This window comes from Perna viridis, chromosome 1 (genome assembly GCF_037379345.1).
Source record: "Perna viridis isolate PV_CMFRI_1.1 ecotype Kerala chromosome 1, ASM3737934v1, whole genome shotgun sequence".
Classification (NCBI taxonomy): domain Eukaryota; kingdom Metazoa; phylum Mollusca; class Bivalvia; order Mytilida; family Mytilidae; genus Perna; species Perna viridis.
In genome coordinates, this window is record NC_142445.1 from 56,182,442 (window position 1) to 56,188,441 (window position 6,000).

Below are 6,000 nucleotides of genomic sequence, written 5' to 3' on the forward strand. Positions count from 1 at the left end.
AACAGATGAAGGCTGCAAGTCTCGGTTTACGAACCAAACAAATTTTTGTGTCCATTCTTGTCGTTTAATTTTAGTTTTAGTAAACATGTGAGCAACGCCTTTGGTCTGTGTTCAAAGGATTAAGCCCAAAGATTAATCCAATTACACATGTCACAGGAAACTTACAATAAGAGATAATTGATTTTAAACCATAAGATAATGACATCCACTCAAATCTTTAATTTGACTGTCTAACTTATAAAATAATGAAAAGGAAATAAAATAGTAATAAACATATTTTAATTTACCTGGAAATTGTCATAAGCACATAAAATACTTTTTATCTTTTTCTTTGATATATTCAAAAATTAAGGCAGTAGGATCCAGAATCTCCCTAGTGCAAATTGGGATACTAATTTGTTCTATGATAAATTATAATTCCAATTTGCACGTGTTAAAATTCCAATTTGTCCTAGGAAGATTCCGAATCCTACTGGATTTCAATTTGCCCTGTAACATAGATATAGTAAAACGACACATGCATAGAAAATGCCATAAAATTTTTCAGAAATATACTAGATAGTTAACTTTGGTAGGTGGCACTTTTTAGAGTTTTGTAATGTTAGCTGCGTCAAAATTCATAATATGAGAGGCTTCAACCTTTTCTAAAAATACAAAATTAAAAACAAAATGTTATACATTGAATGCCGATTTAATTTTCGAATGTAAACATACAGTTATCCATTATAGCTAACACTACGAAAAATTTTAAACTTATTATGAGAACTCAAAGTACATTTAAGCCTTGCCATATTTAATTCCGAACTTATCTATCCCAATCGTATATTTTGATTTGGTTAAGGTAAATGTTAGGCGAAAACTCTATGTAAACGAGTTAGAAAAATTAAATGCTATGTTAAGAGTATGGTGACTTTGAGAAGCATCCACCGTCATGCATGTTGGTACAAAGAGAGATGACACAGCTAAAGTAAACACAGCCTTCAGGAGATTGCTCATGAAACACTCTAAAGAACAAAGCCAAATTGACAACTTAAATACAAAACCTTTGAAGAGACTTAATTTGACTACTGACGAACATGCCGTCCTCTGCCACCTCAAGTCTCATATTTCTGACAGTTTTCTACCAAATACTTTTTGCCCCTGACGAAGGCCGTAAGGCCGAAAATTTGGGCTCATTCTCATATATTTCAATTTTTTACGTATTATTCATATTTTATTTGTATTTAGTTCCTTTTTACCTTTTAAGTGTGGCTATTGTTCACTAATTCATTGTTCTTATTTACGTTTAATTTGAGCCACTTCACAATATATATTATTTTTATACAGAACAACAAATGTTGATTATGAGTTTCTTTCCCTGAGGAAATAAACGAAACACAGTCATACTTTCAGTTCTTGTAATAATTTTCCTTCAGTTATTTCGAAGAAATTCTGATATACTCCACAAAATATATTTCTGATTCAATTTTAATCCAGGATCAGTCGTTCTTATCACTTTCCATAGGTCTTTTAGTATGCCATTGTAATGGATGAAAACAATTGAAAACAGCCAGATGAGGCAAGCAGTCGTAAATGTAATCGTGCATATTATAATTACCAAAAGAACAACAAGTGACGTTAGCATGATAAAATTGCTCATCATTCTATAGTTATAATGTCCTACACTTCAATAAAGTATAAATGGGGAATTCGATTTATAAACGCTTTTCAGTATTTTAACATTTACTATGTGAATGCTAGTGGTTTATTTCAGTCACATTTTTCGCCACTTCGTCTTGTTTTTTTTTTTTTTTTGCTTTCAAATTAGACATCGTGCTTGTACTGTAAATTTAGTCATTGACAGTGAGTTCATATTCTAACTTTCATCTTAAAAAAAAGATGTTAGTAACTCTCGAAAATAATTGAAATCTGGAGATTCCATCTATTACGTTACTAACAAAATACACATAATGTGAAATACTTAATTCATTGTGCTATGTTATTACTGGAAATGTAGGTTTGTTAATGTCTTCTTCGTGAACAGAATCGAGTATTTGACAGGTATAACAAGCGGTTTTGGGACTAGAGTAGTTGTCCACGAACCTTAAACTTTACCCCCTCCCCAACACGGGATTATTTCTTCATATCAACTGGAGATAAATTCGCGCTATAGAAGGTATGCTTCAAGCAGATCTAAATGTTTTCGTATTCCTCATGTAAAAGAGTCTTGTGAAATTATTCATCATATTTTAAAAAAATATTGAAATGACATTTTACTATCACATATCATTGATTTTTTATGGCTAGTTTCTTAATATTGCTAGTTAATATAATCAGTATACTTTGGTAATTGGTTTATGATCATAATAAACATCGTTTTTATTCAATATTTACGATACATTTTGTGTCCGTTAGCATTTTTTAAATGTAATTTTAGTCCTCTGTTATCCGTCAAGATGGTTAATATGAAGACTAATGATTATCAGTACTTCGGAAAACAATATGGGTACAAAACAAAATCCCTAGGCGGGTAACTGTGTTCATTTTACTTCTTATCAATCTTATGCGACCTTGAAAAAGGTCAAAAGATGTTGGCAAATCATCGCTAAAGATGTATAACACCTCAAATCTTTTGAGTTTTACCTTGTTATATTCAATTTGTAAAAACGTAAGTGTGGATTACATTATTCTTATGTTGTAAATCGTTATTTTCTACATTGATGTATCACCTTTGGCATACCTTGATTGAACTTATCGCTGCTGGATTAGACTTCCTAATTCGATATTTTTGGCTTCGAGAACTGTATGTATATAATTTATTTATGGATCTTTAACTCCTGGTTTGCTCTAATGCATCTGATGAAAGGTTATTCCATGAAACAGACGTTCAGCCCATCGAAATTTAGAAGATTTAGATGATTGGTATTGATCAGATACTTTGATCTAATTTTCCGTTCCTGCATATGACAAATTTATATCTCATTTTATTGGTTCTTCAGAGATGCTGAGATTGGCGTACGACTTCTTTTAATACATTTCTCACTTCGTTCAGAGAAATCTGCAAGCGTGCATAACATTTACAATAAAGCATGGAATTCTGAACATTATGAGATGTAATCGCCGCAATGTATTTGTTCACAGTTTTTCATCATTTCTATTTATGTTTACCAATATAATCTGTTTGTTTAAACTTTGCCTAACAGTTTGTCTGCAAGAACATATTTTAGAACGATTTTGCTGTTATGCCGGTAAAACTTAGCAGTATATAACTCAGTTGCATCTTAACCACACCACTATATGTAAGTAGCCAGTTAGGTTAGTAAGTTTCATACCGATACTGATATGTGTTATTGAGAAAAAAAATAAATCAAGTTAAATTTGTGATAAGTTTCAAAGACAACATCCAGTCACCAGAATGCGAAGATATGACAAAGACGTTGAGACAGGGAAAACGATCCTCATTGATAATGGGAATGTCATGAAACAAACAAGACAGCGCACAAAAAATTAAGACACTACCAGGTGAACTCACACACACACACACACAAAAGTGAACGACATCAACATCAGGTGCCTCGAAAGGATAAGCATGTCCAGCCCCGCCAGTGGCACCAGTCACCTTGTAAGTGAGTAAAAACCGGTAAATATCAAGTTCAAATGATTGTCAATCTGGTAAGATGGAAAATTTAACTAATGATTTCTTGTTTCATCTTCAAATATTCCAAATACTGTGTAAAGGCGATGGAAAAGTAACGGTAACAAAAAAAGACGCCTTGATCAGGTGTAACAATTTAGGTAAAACACGTGAAACTTAATTCGACAAGCAGTTAGGCCAATGGAATTGTAGGTGTGCATCATAAAGCTGCACATTTAGGATAAAAGAGGAATCCCCTGTCGTTACAGACGATACAAACCTTGGAAAACCTTCGGTGGATAGACATATAAAATTATCCAGAGTGCAATATGAAAATGAATGAGTAGCGAAAACAAAGTCCATGATTTTTGCGTTAATTTCTTTTTTGTTGCAGTTGTTGATGCTTCATTAATATTTTGTGGTACATATTATAACAATTATAAAGAAATTTCAATTTGTTTATAGAAAAAGAATGGAGACAAAATATCAGATGAGGAACGACGGAAGCTTATCGCATATGCTTGTTCTGATCCCTGAAGGTTAGCTCAAAGTAGATTATTTGGCTTTTTTTTTTTTTTTTGGAAAATTTCATGTATACTTTATTCTAAAATCTTCAACTTCCTGTTTATTTGGTTCTTATGAAAGGTAAATCTATGAAACACGTGCATACTGAAAATTGAAATATGTATATGATTGGCATTTTATATTGTATAGAGAGTAACATTAACAATTCTCAGTATAAGTTTAGTCAATTAATAGTGAGTTAAGTGCTTCTTGATGTGTATTTTCAATTGTTCTGACATGATGACCATGGATAATGTTATTATGAAAGGATTTTTTATTCAAAAGAGAAAAAAAGAACAGTTTTATTTCATTTTTCGTCGTCAAATATTTAAACCGATAATCAAAAATATATTCAAAAGTTTAGACAGAACAATGAAAATGTAAAATGGTATGTTGAACGAGACTAGTAAGTTTTTGTATTTTTCATGACAACTCAACTTTTTTTTAAACGAAGAACTGTTATGTATTAGTTTTGCAATTTTTGAAAGTACTGTAATCATTAATATTAAGAGAGAGAACAAGCTTTAACATCAGAGCAATTAACATCTGTATTGTATTAGAACATCAAAATTAATCTAATAAAAAAGGGAACTTTATTTTTGGACTTAGTATTGTTGCAGCAAAAAGGATGATGGTGACAAAACATAATACAGTACAAAAAACTCTCGCAAAGTTAATTATATTAACGTAATTACATTACATGTTGGAGATTTCACAATATGTCGAACAAAATTACTTGATATTTTCTCATATGATGATGAACATTTTTATACCGAGACTGATGCCTTATTATATATTGAAGATTTAGATGAGACAATTAAATATGTTTACGATTCTTCACAAATTATTAGTTCTGATGAAGAGGAAATAAAAAGTATCGATGCCAATACCTCAAGCAGCGACTCAGAAATGGCCCTAAACTAATTGTGAAGAAGTTCAGTGGATATACCAATGAAGATGCAGAACAATTTATTTCAGACTTTGGGGCCTACACTGTGAGTAGTAAAATAAATGACACTGCAAGAAAGGTTACAGTGTTCCAGTTACACCTTAGTGGACCAACCCTTATCTGGTATTCAAATCTGAATAGTGATTTAAAAACAAAATATTAATGGGACAACATATTGGAAGCATTTAAGGCAAAATTTGTATGTATTGAAGGTTAACCAAATGAAGACTAATTCAGTAAATGTTTGACAAAGGTCGTAGACTCCAGAAAACATCACAGGAGGTTTTACTAAAATTTGCAGATTTCCACAACAACTTGCCTTCTATGTGCGTGCAGACAATCCATGTGACATAAACCAGGCGTGTAATGCTGGCAAACTAACAGAAGCTTATGGTAATCAAGGTGACAGAATTACAAGAATAGAGGAGACATTAGAGACTCTAAAAAAGAGTTACAGAATACTCATATAAGAAACAACAATGCATTCATTCCATGAAGAAGTAATCAAGGTGTCAAAACTGTAGAAACAATGGACCGAAAAAACTTTTCCGACAACCGTTGAGATGCCAAATACGTCATAAAAATGGCCAAACTGCAGACAGATGCTACCAAAGACATTAAGGAAACAGAAAAAACCTAAGGGAAGACTATCACGTTCATATGGAAAAGAGACAGTGAAAAATTGCTACCAAAGTAGCCCAATGACCAGACAGTTTAAGGATAGGACAAGTAATGTAAATAAGAGTTGTTGGAATTATGAATTTAACTCAAAAGATAATGTGATTTAAAAATCAGGAATTAGCTTTGTTAGATTCAGGTAGATCTATTAATTTAATGTCAAGAAGTTTATTTGATAAAGAAATCATAAGAATAA

At 31.8% G+C, this 6,000-nt stretch overlaps 1 long non-coding RNA gene across 2 annotated transcripts; it reads left to right on the plus strand.

The window, feature by feature from the left end:
- The first annotated feature begins 561 nt into the window (after positions 1-561).
- On the plus strand, positions 562-6,000 carry LOC148629483 (uncharacterized). 2 transcript variants are annotated; one of them, XR_015916424.1, is made up of 3 exons: positions 562-3,278; positions 4,079-4,152; positions 5,029-6,000. It is a non-coding gene; the product is annotated as an uncharacterized LOC148629483 (long non-coding RNA). The 2 variants fall into 2 exon arrangements; XR_015916423.1 differs by having other exon boundaries at positions 562-4,152.